At 38.4% G+C, this 21,054-nt stretch overlaps 1 protein-coding gene, 1 non-coding gene and 1 pseudogene across 3 annotated transcripts in view; 1 reads left to right on the forward strand and 2 right to left on the reverse strand.

Annotated features, from left to right (window-relative positions):
• Positions 1 to 21,054, reverse strand: part of KCND2 (potassium voltage-gated channel subfamily D member 2) — a 525,626-nt gene that overhangs the window by 66,113 nt on the left and 438,459 nt on the right. The window lies entirely within an intron of this gene.
• LOC129151465 (protein Churchill-like) lies at positions 6,924 to 7,235 on the forward strand (annotated as a pseudogene).
• LOC114228377 (U6 spliceosomal RNA) lies at positions 18,511 to 18,617 on the reverse strand. The gene has a single exon (XR_003614523.2). It is a non-coding gene; the product is annotated as a U6 spliceosomal RNA (small nuclear RNA).

Raw genomic sequence — 21,054 nt, forward strand, 5'->3', positions numbered from 1 at the left:
TCCTCATAGACCCAGACATGCTCCTGCCTCAAGGCTTTTGCACTTTCCTGGAATTCTCTTTCCCTAGATGTCCAAGGCCATTAGTTCTTAAATGTCAACTCAGTATGTATTTTCTGGACTACAGCGCAACTAAAACCCCAACATCTATACCTCTTCGCAACTCTTTTTACTCATTCGTGTTTTCTTTTTCTCTGCATTTTTATCAATCACCTTATAATATAATATATATTTTACTTATTTATGTTGCCTCTTTCTGTTTCTCACATCTTCCTTCCAGAAAAATGCAAGCTCCGTGAAAGCAAAGGTCTCTTTTACTCACTGCCGTATTCCCCTGGCTTAGGACAGCGGTTGGCACATAGAGGTGGTCAATAAATATTTCTCAGTTGGATAAAAGTAATTGTCAATCAACTTTAAAATGCATCCTCACCCTGATTGATGTGTTTCTGCTTTACATCTGTCTCCGTTCTGCTTCTTGTGTGCTGTTCCAGTCTCCTGCCCTCACTGGATGGGAGGTAGGCAAAGACGACGCTGATGTCAACAGAACTATGTCACTGGATGTGGTTGGCCCTCTGGTGCCGCTGCTTGTCTGTAAGCACATGGATCCCCCCCTGCACCGAGGCCACCCATTCTGTGACACTAGGAAATAACTAAATGCTGCATGTCAGGACCTCTCTGGGAGTTATGTGTGGACTACTTTCTTTTGTAAGATGTATTGCATTGAGAGGTAATAGAACCATCTCTGTGTGTATGAATGCTTTTATTTAAAAGAGAATAAAGCAAAGTTAAAAGTCATTCAGAAGAAGGTATTTTTCTGCATGCCTTATACTTGCATAATAAATACATTAGCTCTTTAGCCAGGGCACACACTTGCTTATTGAATGCCTGTCACTGAAATTAAGCAGTATTTCCATTTTTTGATAAAATATTATTGTTGAAAAAAGAACATTTTCTAATGCCAGGATCATGCAGAAAGATTTGTGCTGGAATTTACAAGGTATCAAGCAGAAAAATCAGGAAGCATACAGCAGTGTTGTTGATTTGACCGGAACTTGTACACCCTCTTCAGCAGATGCTATAAAAGGTTTGAGAGATGGGCACTAGTAGAAACCTCTAAAATCTTCCTCTCCACAGCATTGATAGAGGACCAAGAATCATGCTGCTTAGCTGAAGGATGTTCTAGAAAATTTCTTAGTGAAGAATATTCCCAAGATAAAAGTTGCTTTGTCTCCTACCCTCATTTTACTTATTTGCCTCAAAGGAGTAAAAACAAGACTGCAAAATGAAGCTGACTCACACAAATCCCATGCTACAAAGAAGCACATTATTGGAATCTTCAAATACATTATCCAAGTAGTTTGAGAGAGAAAGAGCGATGATTATGACCAACTTTTCATATTAATCATAATTACTAAACCAGAATATTGATCTCTAAGTAAAATGAGGGGCAACCTGAATCATAAATTTTCTGATTTGGAATTTTTTATATATTTCAAATAAATATTAGGTCCAAATTATTCAGATGCAACTTTAGGCTCAGATTATTGAGCTGGGAACATTTTAGTTCAAAGAAAAAAATTAAATAATTATTTCAATGAATGTATCTAAGGCATAACATTTTTTTAAAAAGAATCAAATTTTTATGGTAGTATTATTCACTGTGATGAAATTAGTGACAAGCAAAACTAAAGCAATGCCAACATTTCCTGATATTCTGTATTGTGCTTGCCGAATGTTTTTATTTTGTGTCCTGTATTGAATTTTTTCTTGTCCAGAAACAAAAATGCAAAGTGATATTGCAAGTGAATATTTGAGTTAAGCCCACTTTTTTTCAGCTCATAGTCCCATTTTTCATAAGATAAGACTGTAATATAGTGATGCTGCGTGTGTATTTTAACATTGATACAGTTCTCCAAAGCATCTGGAAGAATGGGAAAGCAGAGAAGTTACCAGTGGGATAGAGGATTGACTATGTGGAGTTTTGATCCATCACTGAGCTATCCCATCTGCAAAAACACATTTATTTTTTTCATTTTCAGGATCTGGCTATTGGCATAAGGAGCTAAGACTTCCCTTCCTCGTGCTCATTCTTATAAGCTCTTTTTTTGAGAATATTAACAATAGGAAATATAGACAAAAGTATTTGCAGAGTATCACAGATTTTTTAAATCATAAACAGGCTTGAGTCTTACTCTTGAAACTTTTTTTCTTTGAGGGTTATGTTGTGGAATCAAGCTGGAGTCTTTAAACAATGAGGATGCCAGACATGATTTCAGAAGCACAGAGATGAAGACAATGAATTACTCGTTGCTATGTACAAGATCTCCAGGGCCTGCAAAGACCTCCTAATAGATTCTATTAAATAGAGCAAGGTTCCATGTGTAAATTTGGTCATCCCAACATTCTGGTACAGCCTGCAAGCTAAGGATGGTTCTTAAATTGTCAAATGGCTGAAAAAATTCAAAAGAAGAATAATTCCTCACAACTGAAAATGGTGTGAAATCCAAATAGCAGTGCCTATCAAGTTTTATTGGAATTCCACTTGTTTATTTATCTATTTTCTATTATTGCTTTCATGCTTCAACAGCAGAGCTGAGTAGTTTCGGGAGAAATCTTATGGCCTGCAAAGCTGAAAGTATTCACTATCTGGTGCTTTATAGAAAAGTGTTTGTGGACTCCTGATATAATTTACATCACCTTTCGCTAAAATTGACTGGTAATTCACTTGCAATTTTTTACATTAGTTATTAGCTCAGGGATAAACATGTCTGTTACTCAGCATAGCTCTAGTTTTTGCAGTCCTCACTGTTAGGAAAGCCACTTCATCCTTGTACCTGAGAATCAGGAGCGCATTCGTGGGTTCCAGTAAGGATTCTGCCTCAAGGTCAAGACATAATGCTTCCCATACTTCCATTTTGGAACAGTGATTTGTCTATTCTTATTTTACTATCAAAGACATACTTAATATTATAATTCATAATAACCAGAAGCACCAATCAGAGAGGATATATGCACCCCTATGTTCATAGCTGCACAATTTACAATAGCTAAGATTTGGAAACAACCTAAGTGCCCATCAGCAGATGAGTGGATTAAAAAACGGTGGTACATCTACACAATGGAATACTACACTGCTGTAAAAAAGAAGGAACTCTTAAAATTTGCAAGAGCATGGATGGCCCTGGAGAACATTATGCTAAGAGAAATAAGCCAGTTGGAGGAAGATAAATATCACATGATCTCACTCATTTGTGGAATATAATAATCAACATAAACTGATGAACAAAAATAGTCAGCCCTGATCAGTTTGGCTCAGTGGATAGAGTGTTGGCCTGCGGGCTCAAGGGTCCCAGGTTCAATTCTGGTCAAGGGCATGTACGTTGGTTGTGGGCACATACCCAGTGGGGAGTGTGAAGGAGGCAGCTGATCGATGTTTCTCTCTCATCGATGTTTCTAACTCTCTATCCCTCTCCCTTCCACTCTGTAAAAAATCAATAAAATATATTTTAAAAAAGTCAGAGAAAAAATATTTTAGAATATAATAGAAGTAATCCTGTTATTTGCAGATTTTTAATATTTCCTACAACTTTTGTGATATTATACTATATTAGTACAGTTTTGATAATATATTTAAAATGTTTTTTCCTTGAAATATTAATGTTTATTGCATGTAACATTATTATATTTAAAATAGTTTTTCTTGAAATATTAAAAAATAATAAGTATAGTAACCAATAGTATGATTAAAGAGCTGAACTTCAATAACAAAAGAGATACTTTTGAAAGAAATAAAGTTTGAAAAAGGTGAAGTGTTTTAAAAGTTAAACTTCAATCCCAATCTCACCAATTGTAAAGATTATGTATTTATGTGCCCATAATCTTTTTTTAAATATGTTTTTATTGATTCCAGAGAGGAAGGGAGAGGGAGAGAGAAACAGAAACATCAATGATGACAGAGAATAATTGATCAGCTGCCTCCTGCATGCCCCACACTGGAGATTGAGCCAACAGCCTGGGCATGTGCCCTGATCAGGATTCAAACCCGTGACCTCCTGGTTCATAGGTTGACATTCAACCACTTAGCCACATGGGCCAGGCCTTAGTCTTTTTTGTAATCCTCACCTGAGGATATGGTGGTTTTTTTAAATTGATTTTTAGAGCGAGAGGAAGGGAGAGAGAAAGAGAAATATTGATGTGAGATTGAAGCATTAATCAGTTGCCTCCTATACAACCTCTACCAGGGATCAAGCCTACAACCCATGTATGGCATAAGCCTTGACTGGGAATCCAATCAGCAATCTTTAAGTGCAAAGGATGTTGCCCAACCAACTGAGCCACACTGGCCAGGGCTGTGCCCTTAATCTTATGAAAACACCATGATTAGTGTATTGCTTATTATGATTTATAACTCCATCTTCATTTGGAATCCAGATATTCTTATGCAGAGCTCCAGAACTGCAAACAGGTTTGAGGTAAAGATCCTCCATCTGTCTCCTCAGGCACTAATCTCTTGACCTTTGTTTGAGAGGAAGATTTCTAACTACTTTTTGCTTACTGTGCAGGAGTGACTGCGGGAGGAGGGGAATGGTTAATCTTTTCAGTCTCTTGAATATGCTCTTTAGGGTCTAGGAATTCTTGCTTCTTTTCCTTATAAGGGACTCAGAGGAAAGGCAGAAAGAGATTCTGATAGGACAACTCTTGATTAAGAAGGAAGAGGGGAAGAAAGAGGTTCCCTTCCCATTGCAATGGTATCGCTTTTCACTTTTTCATAGTAGGGGAGAGTTCTAAGCAAAGAAAAAAAGAAAGACTCATGGACAGACATCCGTATGGTGATTGACAGAAGCAAGGGGCTAGGGGAGATGAAAGAGAGCAAAGGAGGGATAAATGGTGATGGAAGGAGATTCGACTTGGAGTGGTAACACACAATAAAATATACAGATAATGTATTATAGAAGTGTATACCTGAAACATATATAATCTCATTAACCAATTTCATTCCAATAAATTCAATTAAAGAAAAATTGTTTGGTCAGAATATTTTTTAGAAATTTCTTTTTCAAAAAACTTATTCCCATATGTAGAACAAAACACATTTTATCAGGACTCAAATAAAGCTGTGGAGTAGAAATGAAACTGCTTTCATAACAGCAGATATGGAGTTGACACTGTAGTGCTAAATGAAACCAGAATTTGCAGTGTCAAATACTCATAGAGCAGGAGTTGGCTACACTTGAATTTGGATATTTCTGTCTTCATCTTTGTGGTCATGCATTTATCTTAGACTTCCAAATTCTGGCATCTGATATCATCACATCACCTTCCAAGTATTATGCACATATTGTCAAATACAATCTGAAAAGAAGTATTTGAGAGAACCTGGACAGACTCCTGCATGAATGTACTGTATACAGTATATCCTATCTAATAAAAGAGTATTATGCAAATTGACTGTCACTCCAACACACAAGATGGCTACCCCCATGTGGACACAAGATGGCTGCTACAAGATGACCGGCAGGGGAGGGCAGTTGTGGGTGATCAGGCCTGCAGGGGAGGGCAGTTGTGGGGGGGCAACCAGGCCTGCAGAGGAGGGCAGTTGGGGGCAACCAGGCCAGCAGGAGAGGGCACTTAGGGGCAACCAGGCTGGCAAGGGAGGGCAGTTAGGGGTGACCATGCTGGCAGGGGAGGGCAGTTTGGGGCAATCAGGCTGACAGGGGAGCAGTTAGGCATCGGTCAGGCTGGCAGGGGAGTGGTTAGGGGGTGATCAGGCTGGCATGCAGCAGTGGTTAGGAGCAATCAGGCAGGCAAGCAGGCGAGTGGTTGGGAGAAGCAGTCCTGGATTGTGAGAGGGGTGTTCGACTGCCCATTTAGGCCCAATCTCACCAGGATTGGGCCTAAATGAGCAGTCAGACATCCCTTGAGGGGTCCCAGATTGGAGAGGATGCAGGCTGGGCTGAGGGTCGCACTCCTCTCACTGTGCACAAATTTCATGCACCGGGCCTCTAGTCCTATAAAATAAAAGGCTAACATGCAAATCAGCTGAAAGACAGAATGACTGGTTGCTATGATGCACACTGACTACCAGGGGTCAGATGCTCAACACAGGGGGAGCACTGCTCAGCCAGAAGCTGGGCTCATGGCTGGTCAGTGAGCAGTGGTGGCGGGAGCCTCTCCCGCCTCTGCAGCAGTGCTAAGGATGTCCGACTGATGGCTTAAGCTATCAGTCAGACATACCCCACAGGGTCCTGGACTTCAAGAGGGCGCAGGCTGGGCTGAGGGACCCCACCCCACCCCGAATGCTTATATATATATATGTTGGACCATGACAGTTCTAATGATGTTGAAGAAGAGCTTACATGATCATGTGTTTCTTTAGGTGGGTAACTGCCCAATTTTTAACAACCAAATCTGTAAGGGTGATCTTTCCTATAGAGGAGGGAGGGAGTTCATGTTTCTCTTAGTCTTGTTTTAGACATATCTAGAGACTACCTTTATCAGCACTCATCTGTGCTGTGTCTGGGCCTTGCTGCAAACTGCTCTGAGCTTTAAGGTTTACCAGTGTCTACCCATGCTAACTACCAAGAAGCACTTGATATCTACCCAGAATATGTAACTTCCTATGTAGCTGAAAGTTGGTTTATCTTACAAAACCTCTGACTTCTTAAAATGGAAGCTGGTAAAAATAGGATGAAATATATTAACCAATCTGCTGCAGTTCTCATTACCTAAAAGGAAATTCACATATACTCTTATTCCAGGAGAGCTTCTTGTAATTAAAACAAAACAAAACAACTCTTTGTCTCCTTGAAAATAACTTCTACTTACATGCAGTTGCTTAAGCCATGAGGCCCAGGACACTAAAATGAGTGTGCTATCTTGAACTTAATAAAAATATATTTTAGTGCTTCCCTGTTAATGGCGTCGCCATGTGTGGGGACTGTATGGAAAAGGAATATCCTAATTGGGGTAACAGTTGCCTGGAGAATGGGTCTTTCTTGCTGAACTTTATTGGCTGTGCAGTGTGTGTATAACATTTGTTTGTATTAGACTGATCACAAACAAATCTTTGAAAGAGGAAGATGGAGAAGAAATAATTACCTATGATCATCTGTGTCAGAATTGTCATCACGTAGCAGCCAGCATGAACATACATTCAGTATCATGGATGAAATTCAGGAGTACACCATGCTGTGTTTGTTATGTGGCAAAGCTGAAGATACTCTCAGTATTCTCCCTGATGACCGCCCCCACAAATGACTGTTATTCTAAGGATCCTTCTGCAGTTCTGTTGTAACTAGGTTGTGTTGGTTACAATACTGCAAACCTGATGCCCAGGTTTATAATGGAAATTATTTGTTTATTTGTGTCTGCTTAGACTTACCTATTCTTTGAAAGAACAGAAGTAATTTGGGGGATTACTGTTCTCTGGAGCTGAGCTCTTTTGCCAAAGTTCCCAGTTCACATTGGTGCAGCCAGAATGAAGCATCTTTGTTAGTGCTGTGTGGCTAAAAAATAATTAGAATGGGAGAACCTAGTGCCCAGATCTTGGTTCCAGTAAAAGGAAGCAGGGCTCCTTGGAGAAATGACTTACTCTAGGACTAGGGCTATAAATACGCAAGATGAGCCTGCAGCATCTTGCGCCACACACAAAAAAGAAAGTGCTCAGAAAAAAATCACAATGGTTGGGGATGTCAGAAGGACAGAAGAGCCAACTGAAGGAGCTCCCAGTAACCAAAGCTGGAACAATTCGAGTAAAAAATTAAGTAGCATTGGATTATAACCCAAACTATAAAATAAATATTCATGAATCTATACTGACATAGATGATTGAATAAGTAAATATATACATTACAATAGGCAAATCTCCCATGCAAAAGATTTTCAAATAATGTATGTAGATATTCCCCACCCCTTAAGTGTGAGTGTGTGTGTTGACTTCCCTCCAGAGTATAGTACTGAAAGGGGACAAACACTAGCCCGGATCAAGGTTAACATCATTGGTGATAGGCCAAGTGATAGCATGATGTGATGAGAATGGCACTTTACCTTTGTAGTATCCTCCCCAGAAACCATAACTCTAGTCTCATCATTAGAAAAACATCAAACAAATCCCAGTTCAGGGACATTCTACAAAATACCTGACCAGTGCTTCTCAGAACTGTCAGGTCATCAAAGATAAGGACATCAGCCGAAACCGGTTTGGCTCAGTGGATAGAGCGTCGGCCTGCGGACTCAAGGGTCCCAGGTTCAATTCCGGTCAAGGGCATGTACCTTGGTTGCGGGCACATCCCCCGTAGGGGGTGTGCAAGAGGCAGCTGATCCATGTTTCTCTCTCATTGATGTTTCTAACTCTCTATCCCTCTCTCTTCCTCTCTGTAAAAAATCAATAAAATATATTAAAAAAAAAAAAAGATAAGGACATCTGAGAAATTGGTTTACTCAAAGTAAGTAAGTAAACAACTACTGAATGTAATGTCATATCCTGAATGGGATCTTACACCAAAAAAAGGACATTTGGGGGAAACTGGGGAAATCTGAATAAAGTGTGGACTTTTGTTAATATAAATAGAATGGTTTCATTTGCTCCAGTGGAATCTTAGACTATCTTAACTTGCATAGTTGAAAGAACACTGGGTGTTCTAAACTCTGGCATTTAGGGCCCTCTGCCATTGGGTAGCAGCACAACCATTAAGCAAAGCATTACTCTATTTTTTATTGTCCCCCTTTTTAAAAATTGGTCTAATAAGAATTGATATTGTATGTCCTGCATAGTATTATTGAGAGATCCAAAAGGATAATGAATGTAAAATGCTCTGGAAAGCATAGAATGAGATGGCTTCAGTTAGTTCTTCTCATTGTGAGGCCAGACTGAGAAGGGTTAGGCATTAGAAACAAAATTGTTTCCTCTTCAGATCTAAGAGACTTAGGCATTCTGAACCGAGGCTTTGCTTGTAAGAAAAAAAGTTGAGCAAAATGATCATTATTGATACCAGGGGAAAGCTTTGTTATATAACAGGGATAATAAAGGCTGAGGTTTATTGAGTACTTCCTTTGTGCCAAGGCATTTTAACAAAAGCACTGATTTAATCCTCATTCACAGCTCCATGAGGTAGGTACTATTATTAATCTTTTAGAGCCAAAGAAACGAAGCACAAGAAGTTGAGTAGCTTTCCTAGGGTCACACAGCTAGCAGTCACGCCCTCTCGGGAGTGTTCAGTACACATGAAGTATAGGATCTGGCAAGGTCAGGGAGAGTTTGAGACTATCAGTGACCGCCTTCTGAGAAACCAAGGCATGTCAGACCAAAATAATAAAAAAATGTATTATTTTGAAAACCTAAGTTAGCAGCTCCTTAGGAATCGGTTGTTTTATTCCTGGAAAATGTTTTCCACTTACTGCAAATCTATATCTGACCTGCTGAGGAAATCATTTGGTGAAATGAATCCAGAAAGTAGAGAAAGTGCTTCATTACTTTAAATAGCACTAAGCCCGTTACAGCCTCTGAATCGTCCCTTTTTGGAGTTTGAATGCTTCCAACTTAGTCATTTGGAGCTCAAGAGTACAATTTCATATGCCTCTACTGATATCTTCATCTATTGCAAGATGTGTAATTATTATCTATCGTGAACTAAATATACTACAAAAATTTAAAGCATAAAATCCTATCCATATATTTTATTATTTTTGACTAACATCATGCTTTGTTTTGTGATACTTTCTTTTTCATCTTTTAGAATTTTTCTCTGGATCTAAAAGAATAAAGACCCTTTGACCCCCCCCCCCCCGAAAAATTAAAAAAAATATTTTTTTTAACAAAGATGAACTTGCTCTATTTGAGGGCCCTAGGTGTAAGGCTACTCCATATTAGCATGCACACAGAGTTCAATGCTTTGTACAGAATTCAGCCTTATCTTGAGAAAGGCTTTCTAGCAAATCAGTAGTAATCCCTTGCTTTTAGGTGATGATGAAGTAGTCCATTTTCTTATTATTCTATTTTAACTAAATAAAGGCTGGATTTGGAGATGGCCTCTGTTATCCCAATGGCTCAAATAAGAAGCCAGAAAAAGGCAATGAAATAAAAAGAGAAAGAACAGTTTATTTTATACAAGCTGCAATAGAATCAACTAGATTTACTCCACTACTCCTACCATTCATTACTTTACCTACATTTAATCTTCCAGAACTCAAGTCTGTTGAATCTCTGAAATGTTATTTCCACTTCTAGTTTATTTTTCTTCTTCAATAAATGCCAGAAGGGAATAATATTTTGATTAGTCAGAGTTCTCCTCTACCTTATTTAAGTTTCTGTATCAGAACTTGCTTTTGTCAATAAGTATGCATATCTGATCTGGTCATTGATTTACAGAGCTATCCTCAAAATTTTCATGCTCCTTAATCATTTTTTCTCTCTGAGCATAGAATGTTCTAATTGTGTTATACACATTGAAATTGTACATGTAACATATGCCTGTTGTAATATAATTTTTATACTTTAAACAATTATCCCTTTTACTAAGTATCTATAAAACATAACACATTTGTTTTGAGTGTTTGCTTCTTGCACTGACTATAAAAATACTACTAGCATCTTTTCAATGACTTATCTTGATGTTACTCCTTTTCACAGAGAATAAAAGACTTCTGAGTTCCCCTGACATCGTTCAGCACTGGACCCTACAAAGTCTCTAGGACACTCAGCATTGCTAGTGTGTCCCCATGCTGACTTGCTTAAGAAATGCCAATGAGTCATCTCCACTTACAGTAACATTATTAGAGAAAGCAAAACAACAATTGCAGGCCCTTTTCATTTATTCATCACACAGGCACTGAGAGACAGGCACTATGCTTGGTGTTTGGTATGAACTTGCCTCAGATTGCTGGGAGGAGGGAGTAATTTTCTCAGTTAGCCTCTCTGCTTTCAGAATTGGTTAAATGTCAGAATTTTATCAGATTCTTCAGGTGAAAAATTGTCATGTATAATTTTGTGGCAGATATTGGTGTTTTCTTTTTCCATAGTCATATCCCTTTCTTCTTTCCTGAAGAAGGCCAATTTTTTATCAGGCATGGGATAGTATTGTTCTCCAAATAAAGGCCACCCAGCTAGTGTTTTAAGAGATAATTATATTCTTTTTAAAGTATGTTTTTATTGATTTCAGACAGAGGAAGGGAGAGGGAGAGAGAAAGATAGAAACATTGGTGAGAGAGAAACATTGATTAGCTGCCTCCTGCACGCCCCCTACTGGGAACTGAACCTGCAACCCAGGTATGTGCCCTGACCTGGAATCAAACTGGCGACCTCCTGGTGCATGGGATGGTGCTCAACCAACTGAGCCATGCCAGCTGGGCTAAACCATTTTGTTCTTTAAGTCAGTCATGGGAACCCCATTTGTCTTTGCCAACAAGTGATTTATGAATTGGATATTAAAGCCGTTTTGGCCAACAAGAGAGCTGGAGAGTCTGCTGAAAGTCTCTGACACATGAAAAGACTGACTTCTTTATTCATTTGAAAGTTGCTCTCTGAAGACATGACCCTTACAACTGCTTTAGTTATCTTGAAACCTTAAGCAGCATTATCATCAACATACCAAATGATGGTGGAGCAGAATAGTGGAACAAACATCATAGCTACTAAATCAACCATGGGAATGCCAAACGCCAGACTTCTTATTGAGAGAGACAATAAATGGCTATTTCTTCAAGTACTTTTAATTGGGCATGTGTTCCATATAGCTAACAAATCTTAAATGATACATGTTACAACCACATTTCCCAATGAAATAATTAATTCCTTGCTTCTCTGAAGTTTTCTTTAGCTATAGCTGTATAACATTGAAAGACTGCTGTGTCATTCAATACTCATTTAAATGGCTAATCAGCATGACCAGTTTTTATGATATTAGTGGAGAGCTGGGGTAAGTTTTTGACTGGTTCCATGAAGTCTTTGTGCTTTTTGTATGTATTGATGTCTAATAGAAAGAACAGTGCACCATAGTGGTCTTAAACTATTTTACATTCTATTTCAACTCACGGCCCTAGATTTAATTTATTTTTAGTACTGTCAAACACTTTAAAAAACCTTTATCTGAAAGATTGCTAATTTTTTAAACTTTATTTTTATTGTTGGTACTATTACAGATGGCCCCATTCCCCCACACCTTTTGCCCATCTCCACCCAGCCCTCACCCTTCCTTCCCTCGGGCCACCACCACACTGCTGTCTGTGTCTATGGGTTCTTTCACTAATCCCTTCACCTTCTTTCATCCAGTCCCCCACCCCCTCCACCCCTCTGAAAGACTTCAGTCTCTTCTATGTATCCATGATTCTATTTCTATTTTGTTTGTCAGTTTATTTTGCATATTAGATTCCACATATAAATAAGATCTTATGGTATTTGTCTTTCTCTGACTGGCTTCTTTCATTTGGCATGATACTCTCCAGGTCCATCCATGCTGTCATAAACGGCAAGATTTTCTTCTTTTATGGCTGTGAAGTATTCCATTGTGCAAATGCACCACAGATTTTTTTTTATCTACTCATCTATTGATGGGCACTTGGGCTGTTTCCAGACCTTGGCTATTGTGAATAGTACTGCTATGAACATAGGGGTGCATATATCCTTTCAAAGAGTGTTTTGGGATTCTTAGGATATATTCCCAGAAATGAGATCACTGGGTCAAAAGGCAGTTCCATTTTTAATTTTTTTGAGGTAATTCCGTACTGTTTTCTACTATGCTACACCAGGCTGAATTCCCACCAACAAGGTGCTAGGGTTCCCTTTCCTCCACATTCTCGCTAGTACCTATTGTTTCTGATTTGTTGATGGGAGCCAAGCTGGCAAGTGTCATTGCTGTTTTAATTTGTATCTCTCTGATGATTAGTGGCATTGAGCATTCCTTCATATGTCTCTTGGCCATCTGTATGTCTGCTTTGGAGAAGTATCTATTCAATTCCTTTGCCCATTTTTTTATTGGATTGTTTGTTTTCTTGGTATTGAGTTATGTAAGTTCTTTATATATTTTGAAAATTAACTGCTTATCAGATGTCTCATTGGCAAATATATTCTCCCATACAGTGGGTTTCCTTTTCATTTTGTTGATGGTTTCTTCTGTTGTGCAGAAGCTTTTTATTTTGATATAGTCCCATTTGTTTATTTTTTCTTTAGATTCCCTTACCCAAGGAGATAAAAGTGGCAAAAGTATTGTTATGAGAGATGTCTGAGATTTTATTGCCTATGTTTTCTTTTAGTATTTTTATGGTTTAATGACTTACATTTAAATCTTTTATCCATTTTGAGTTTATTCTTGTGTATGGTGTAAGTTGGTGGTCTAGTTTCATTTTTTGGCATGTACCTGTCCAGTTTTCCCAATGCCATTTATTGAAGAGACTGTCTTTTCCTCATTGTATGCTCTTTCCTCCTTTATCAAGTATTAATTGACCTAAAAGCATGGGTCGATTTCTGGGCTCTCTGTTCTATTCCATTGATCTACTAGTATAATGCCAGTGCCAGGCTGTTTTGATTACAGTGGCCTTCTAGTATAGTTTGAAATCAGGTATTGTTATCCTTCCAACTTTGTTCTCCTTTATCAAAATTGCTGAGGCTATTCGGGGTCTTTTGTGGTTCCATATAAATTTTTGGAATATGTTTTCTAGATCTGTGAAATATGCTATTTGTGTTTTAATAAGGATTGTGTTGAATCTATAGATTGCTTTGGGTAGGATGGACAATTTAATGATGTTAATTCTTCTAATCCATGAACATGTTATATGCTTCTAATTTGTATTTTCCTTAATTTTTTCTTCAATGTTTTATAGTGTTATATATTTTTAAAGCAGAGTCCTCTATTTCAGCCAACAGAAAAGCTCTTAAATTCAAGTATAAGATTTTGTATAATTGAAGGAAATGAGTGCAAGTGCAACTTTTACCTATCAACTGGTATAAAGAGACGTGTGAAAGGGAGATGTAAAGAAAGCCTACATTGTTCAGAAACAATAGGATGTGTCTTCTCTACCTCTGATGGTGCTTTTTCTTTACTTTTTAAATATGTATTTTATGTTGATGGTATTACAGATATCTCCTATTCTCCCCCCTCCCCCCTTTACTCGCCTCCTCCCAGCATCTACACTCCTCAGGTCTTCACTACCTTATTGTCTGTGTCCATGGGCTATGTGTCCTATAGTTTTATAAAATATATTTTTATTGATTTCAGAGAGGAAGGGAGAGGGAGAGAGAGAGAGAGACATCAATGATGAGAGAGAATCGTTAATCAGCTGCCTCCTGCATGCCCCACACTGGGAATGGAGCCTGCAACCGGGACATGTGCCCTGACTGGGAATCAAACCTCCTGGTTCACAGGTTGATGCTGAGGCACACTGGCTGGCCCTATAGTTTTTGAGTACATGTCTTTTACCTCCATGGTTAATTTTACTCCTAGGTACATTATTTGTTGTCGCAATGGTAAATAGGTTTGTTTTCATAGTGTCTCTTTCTGATAGTTCATTATTTGTGTTTAAAAGTGCCACCAATTTCTGAATATGTAATTTTGTATCCTGCTACTTTGCTATATTCATTTGTTAAATCTAGTAGTTTTTTGGTGGAATTTTTAGTATTTTCTATGTATAATATCATGTCGTCTGCAAATAATGACACTTTTATTTCCTTCCTTACAATTTGGATGCCTTTGATTTTTTTCTTCTTCTCTGATCGCTACGGCTCAGACTTCCAATATTGTGTTGAATAAGAGTAGTGAAAGTGGACATCCCTGTCTTGTTCCTGATCTTAAGGGAAATACTTTCAATTTTTGCCCATTGTGTATGATGTTGGCTTTAAAAAGGTAGTAGCTTGTAAGAACATGTAATATATAAATGGCCTTTATTATGTCGAAGTATGATCCCTCTATTCTCACTTTGCTGAGAGTTTTAATATAAATTTGTGCTGGATTTTATCGAATGCTTTTATGAACCTATTGATCTGATCATGTGATTTTTTATCTTTCATTTTGTTTATGTGATGTATCACACTTATTGATTTGTGAATATTGTACCAATCTTGCATCCCTGGAATAAATCTCACTTAATCATGGTGTATAATATTTTTAATGTATTGCTGGATCCAGTTTGCTAACATTTTGTTGATATTTATTTTAGCATCTATGTTTATCAGAGATATTGGCTTATAATTTCTTTCTTTGTAGTGTCCTTCTCAGGTTTTGGAGTTAGGATAATGCTGGCCTTGTAAAAAAGAGCTTAGATGTCTTCATTCTTTTAATTTTTTGGAATAGTTTGAAGAGAATAGGTGTTAGTTCTTCTTTGAATATTTGGTAAAACTTGCCTGTGAATCCATCTGGTCCAGGACATTTTTTTTTGCTGGGAGTTTTTGTTTGTTTGTTTTTTGTTTTTTACTGCTCCAATTTCATTCCTTGTAATTGGTCTATTCACGTTTTTTTATTCTTCTTGATTCAGTTTTGGTAGATTGTATGTTTCTAGGAATTTAACTGTTTTCCATGGTTGTCCAATTTGTTGGCAAATAGTTGTTCATAGTATTTTTCTTACAATCCTTTGTATTTCTGTGATGTCAGTTTTTACTTCTCCTCATTCACTTCTGATTTTATTTATTTGTGCCCTCTCTCTTTTTTTCCTGATGTGTCTGGTTAAAGGTTTGTCAATCTTGTTTATCTTTTCAAAGAACCAGCTCTTGTTTTCATTGATCTTTTGTATTGTTTTTTAATCTCTATGTTACTTATTTCTGTTCTGATCTTTATTATTTCCTCCCTTCTACTTACTCTGAGCTCTTTGGTTGTTCTTTTTCTAGTTCTTTTATGTATAGCATTAGATTGTTTATTTGAGATTTTTATTGCTTCTTGACGTAAACATGTAATATTATGAACTTCCCTCTCAGGACTGCTTTCATTGTGTTTCATATATTTTGGGTTGCTGTGTGTTCATTTTCATTTGTTTCCATGTAAATTTTTATTTCTTTTTTGAACTCATTGGTAACCCATTCATTGTTTAATAGCATGATTTAGCCTCTATGTGTTTAAATGTTGATGAGTGTTTTTAGTTTAGTTGAATTCTAGTATCATCACATTGTTATCAGAGAAGATGCTTGTATGATTTCAATCTTCTTAAATTTGTTAACACTTATTTTGTGTCCTAACATACAGTCTATCTTTGAGAATGTTCCATGTGCACTTGAGAAGAAGGTATATTTTGCTGCTTTGGGATGAAATATTCTCTAAATAGCAATTAAACACTTCCAATCTAGTTTTTCATATAAGGTTGCTGTTTCCTTATTGATTTTTATTTGTGTCTGGAAGATATATTCATTGATGACAGTGGGGTGTTAAAATCCTTTTCTATGACTGTATTCTGGTCCATCTCTCCTTTAAAGTCCATCAAGATTTTCTTTCCATGTTTAGTTGCTCCTATATTGGATCCAAAAGTTTACCAGGTTTATATCCTCTTGTTGGAACAATTCCTTTAACATTATGTAGTGACCTTGTTTGTCTCTTTTATGGCCTTTGTTTTGAAGTCTGTTTTGTCAGATATGAGCATTGCTACCCCAGCTTTTTTTTTTTGTTTGTTTCCATTTGCATGGAAAATTTTTCCCATCCTTCATATTCAGCCTGTGTGAATCTTTTGTTCTGAGGTAGATATCTTGTAGACAACATATATATGGGTCTTGTTTTCTTATCCTTTCAGCTACCCTATGTCTTTTATTAGAGCATTTAAGCTATTTACATTTAAGGGCATTATTGATAAGTACTTATTTATTGCCATTTTTTCTTTATACTTATGTCCCCCCTCCCTCTATTTCTTCTTCTTAAAGCAGTCATTTTAACACATTGCAGATGGATCACGAGAATTCTAGCTTCATATAACACAGTGTTTTACAAAGTATCATACTTTAAAAAGGTAGTAGCTTGTAAGAACATGTAATAAATAACTTCAAAATGCAATGAGTATTTAATTTTAAAGTGTGCCTTTAACATTTATGTAAAATGTTTTTTTTTTTTTATTTGTTCAATAGAAACTTATCTGGCCACTGGGTAAAGGTAGCAATAAAACTACTGGTCCGCAATGTGATCTCTTGCAATAGTGGTTTGGTGGTAATGAACTTTTTTAGCCTTTAATTTTTTTTTTTTTTTATCTGGGAAGCTCTTTATTTTGCTTTTAATTTTAAATATCCTTGCTGGGTAGAGTAGTCTTGGTTGCAGTCTTGGCATTTAATTTCTTCATGCCAATCCCTTCTGGCCTAAAGTGTTTCTGTTGAGAAATCCATTGATAGCCCCAGAGGTTTCTTAGACTTTCCTCTTTTTCTTATTTTTAATTTTTTAAATTCTCACCCAAGTATATGGTTTCCTCCCAGATGCACCCTGACTTGGAATCAAACCTGCAACCAAGGTATGTGCCCTGACTGAGAATTGAACCTGAAACCTTTCGGTGCATGGAACATGCTCCAGCCATATGAGCCCCCCAGCCAGGGCTTCCTCATTTCTGTTAATTCTCTCTCTCTCTCTCTCTCTCTCTCTCTCTCTCTCTCTCTCTCTCTTTTTGATGCTCTGCTTGGGTGTTTACTGTTATGTGGTACTCTAATTTGCTGCTTTGATCCTCTGCTTCATCTAACCTGCTGTTGATTCCTTCTAGTGTACTCTTCATTTCAGATATTATATTTTTTACTAGGGGCCCAGTGCACAAATTTGTGCACCCTTGGCCTGGCTTGTAGGATTGGGCCGAAACCGGCTCTCCAACATCCCCCAAGGGATAGGATTGCAAGAGGGTGCAAGCCAGGCTGAGGGACCCACTGGTGCATGATCGGGGCCGGGGAGAGACGTGGGAGGTTGGTCAGCTATGGAGGGACTGTGGGAGGGCTCCAGGGCGTGCCCAGCCCATCTCACTCAGTTCTGATAGGGCAGACCCTAGCAAAAAGCTAACCTACTGGTTGAAACATCTACCCCCTGGTGGTCAGTGCATGTCATAGCAAATGGTTGAGCAGCCTTAACATATCATTAGCATATTATGCTTTGATTGGTTGAATGGCTGACTGGTTGACTAGACACTTAGCATATTAGGCTTTTATTATATAGGATTTTTGATTCATTCTTTTTTTAAAAATATGTTTATGGATTTTTTTTTTTGAGAGAGAAAGAGAGGAAGGGAGAGGAAGAGATAGAAATATCGATGAGACACATTGATTGGCTGCCTCCTGCACACGCACTCTTGGGGACTGAGTTTGAAACCTAGGCATGTGGCTTGACTGGGAATCCAACCAGTAACCTCTTGGTGCATGGGTCAAAGTTTGATGCTCAACTGCTGAGACACACCAGCCCTGCTTGACTGATTTTTTCCTATGGTTTTCATGTTATTTTTAGTGCTTGCTATCTCTTTGTTTAAGTTCTGAATGAGGTCATCCATTCTTCCTTTAAGGTCCCTGAGCATCCTTATAACCATTATTTTAAAATTTGCATCTGGTATTTTGGTTGCTTCTATTTCATCCATTTCATTTAATTGTTCTTTAAAAATATGGAACACTTCACAAATTTGCATGTCATCCTCGTTCAGGGGACAAACTAATCTCCTCTTTATTGGTCTAATTTTAGTATATGTACTGCTGAAGCTAGCACAAGATTGCTAATTTTTAATTTTTGAATGTCCTCATAATATAATTTAGTGTGTGCTGCAACAGATGTATTATCACTATTATATTTTTTTATATTTTCATTTATTACTCCACATACCTTTGAGGGGAATAATTGACATATTGAAAACAAACTTCACTTAGAGAAAACATACAGAAACTTGTGAAATTATGTTTGTGTTTCTTGACTTTAAAGAAGAAGAATGAAGGAAGGTTACTATTGCATCAGGAAATTAATTACTTAGTTATAACATGTTCTAGCAGAGTTAGAGATTATATTTGTGAAAATGAGACAATAAACTCTAATTAAAGTTAATTTATATTTAATACATCATATAGGATTTTATCATTTTCTTTTAAATAGTATAATTTCTATTGCATTATTATCTACTTAAAATTTAACTATGCCTTTTTGGAATTCCATTAAATTATCTCCAAGATAGTATTAGTTCCTTAGTTAGCCTAATTATGTTATTATGAGATAAATAAAACCTTTCATATGGACATTCAGCAAGGGATATTTCCATGTAGGGTATTAAATACAATCCTTAATATCTGATTTAAAACTGGCATTCATATACTTTACCTGTATTTTTTTTCTTAGAAATGTTGCTGACAAACAGGCTTATTGATACTCAATAATGAAAATGTGAATAGTTATGACCAAAGGCTAGAAAGTATGAAGCCCAAATCACAGTTATGTACATATGACAGTTTGATAAAAATTGAGTATAAAGATAGTTAGTAACTTTATACTAAAGTCAAAAAGCTTACTTCTTCATTTTATAGAGGTGGGTTTAGGAATTGCTTGTTACTGATGCACTGTGAACATTTCTAACAGGAATGTCAACAGATGTCGGTGCAGGTGAATAGTTGTGTGTACAGAGGGAATGTGTAGTTAGAGCATCATGATCTTGCTCCCTCCCCTCTTCTCCTCTGAGTCAAATCCTTTTTCACTGACCATAGTAGAATCTGGAAGCATTACAGCTGGTCGGGATTTTATAATCCAAGTCTGCCTCTTCTACACCCCTTACACCTCCATCCAGGGAGAAGGAACTGAGACACAGAAACCCTAGCATCCTCAATGATTCAGCAGCTGTAGAGGACTTGGGACTCTTAATTTCAGTTCAGGACTCAGAAATGCATAGTCTTAGAGAATCTCAACTCTTAAGGGTCACGCATCCCACCTAAATGCTGCTTTGATATGTCTCCTTTGGAAAACTGCTTATAAATAGGTTGTTCAAAACGCGAGGTTAATTTCAGTCTTTGGATGTGAACTATGGGATTTTATCTTAAGACACTAACCAGCATGGAATTATTGATAGTCCAACAGATACACCAACTGGTACTACCATGTGAACATATCCATCAGGGGCCTCAAGACCGGAGGGGGCCTGCCTTTTGTGACCTAGTGTTTGGGTATCTTAATCTGAATGACTTGCCATGAATCCATTTTTATCTCAAATTAAAGCCATCACTGTTCCCTTCAACCTTCTTTCTTTATTCAACAAACTAGGGGCCCAGTGCACTAATTTGTGCACCTTGAAAGGAACTGTGGGCTTCGAGGCTGCGGTGGGCATGGAGGTGGGTCTCGGCCCATCCTCCACGCCCCTGCCCAGCCCCCTCCTACCCCCCTCCCATCTGCCTGTAGCCCTGCTCCCGCCACTGCTGCTCCCACATGCTGAAGGCACCAGCCTCGCTCGCACCCAATGAAGGCATGGAGCTATTGGGGCCAGTGCCAGCAGCAGGTGCAGGTGGGGCTGGAGCAGTCAACGGGTACAAGTGGCAGCTGCTGCTCCGATCGCCCCTTAGGAGCAGGGGGAGATGGAGAAGCCCTCAGGGGTGATCAGGGCTGGCAGCCACTTCTTGCACCTGCTGATGGTGCTGAGTGATCGGGACTGGTGCCAGGCACTGGCAGCGGGTGCAAGTGGTGGCTCTGGCACTGGCAGTGGGTGTGAGCGGGGCTGTCACTGGCAGTGGGTGCGAGAGGTGGTTGCTGGCCCTGATTGCCCTTCAGGAGCAGGGGGAGGTAGAGAAGCCCTGAGGGGTGATTGGGGCTGGAAGCTGCAGCTTGTACCCGCTGACAGCGTCGAGCAATCGGGGCCATGCCAGGCGCCAGCAGCAGGTGAGAGCAGAGCCGGCACCAGCAGCAGGTGCGAGCCACGGGTGGAACCTTGGCGCGTGGGAGCAAAGAATTTTCAGTAACCACTAGAGGCTCGCCCTGATGACAATGACCAGTGCCCCGCCTTGGTCTGGTGCCCCCGATCACCTGCCCCATCATCCTGCTGTGGCCAATGCCCGACATGCTTTGTGCTTGCCCCCTGGTGGTCAGCGCATGTCATAGCAGTTATTCCACCATTTGGTCTATTTGCATATTAGCCTTTTATTATATAGGATATTTAACTACTTCTCTGTTTAAGGTA

This window comes from Eptesicus fuscus, chromosome 14, assembly GCF_027574615.1.
Source record: "Eptesicus fuscus isolate TK198812 chromosome 14, DD_ASM_mEF_20220401, whole genome shotgun sequence".
NCBI lineage: Eukaryota > Metazoa > Chordata > Mammalia > Chiroptera > Vespertilionidae > Eptesicus > Eptesicus fuscus.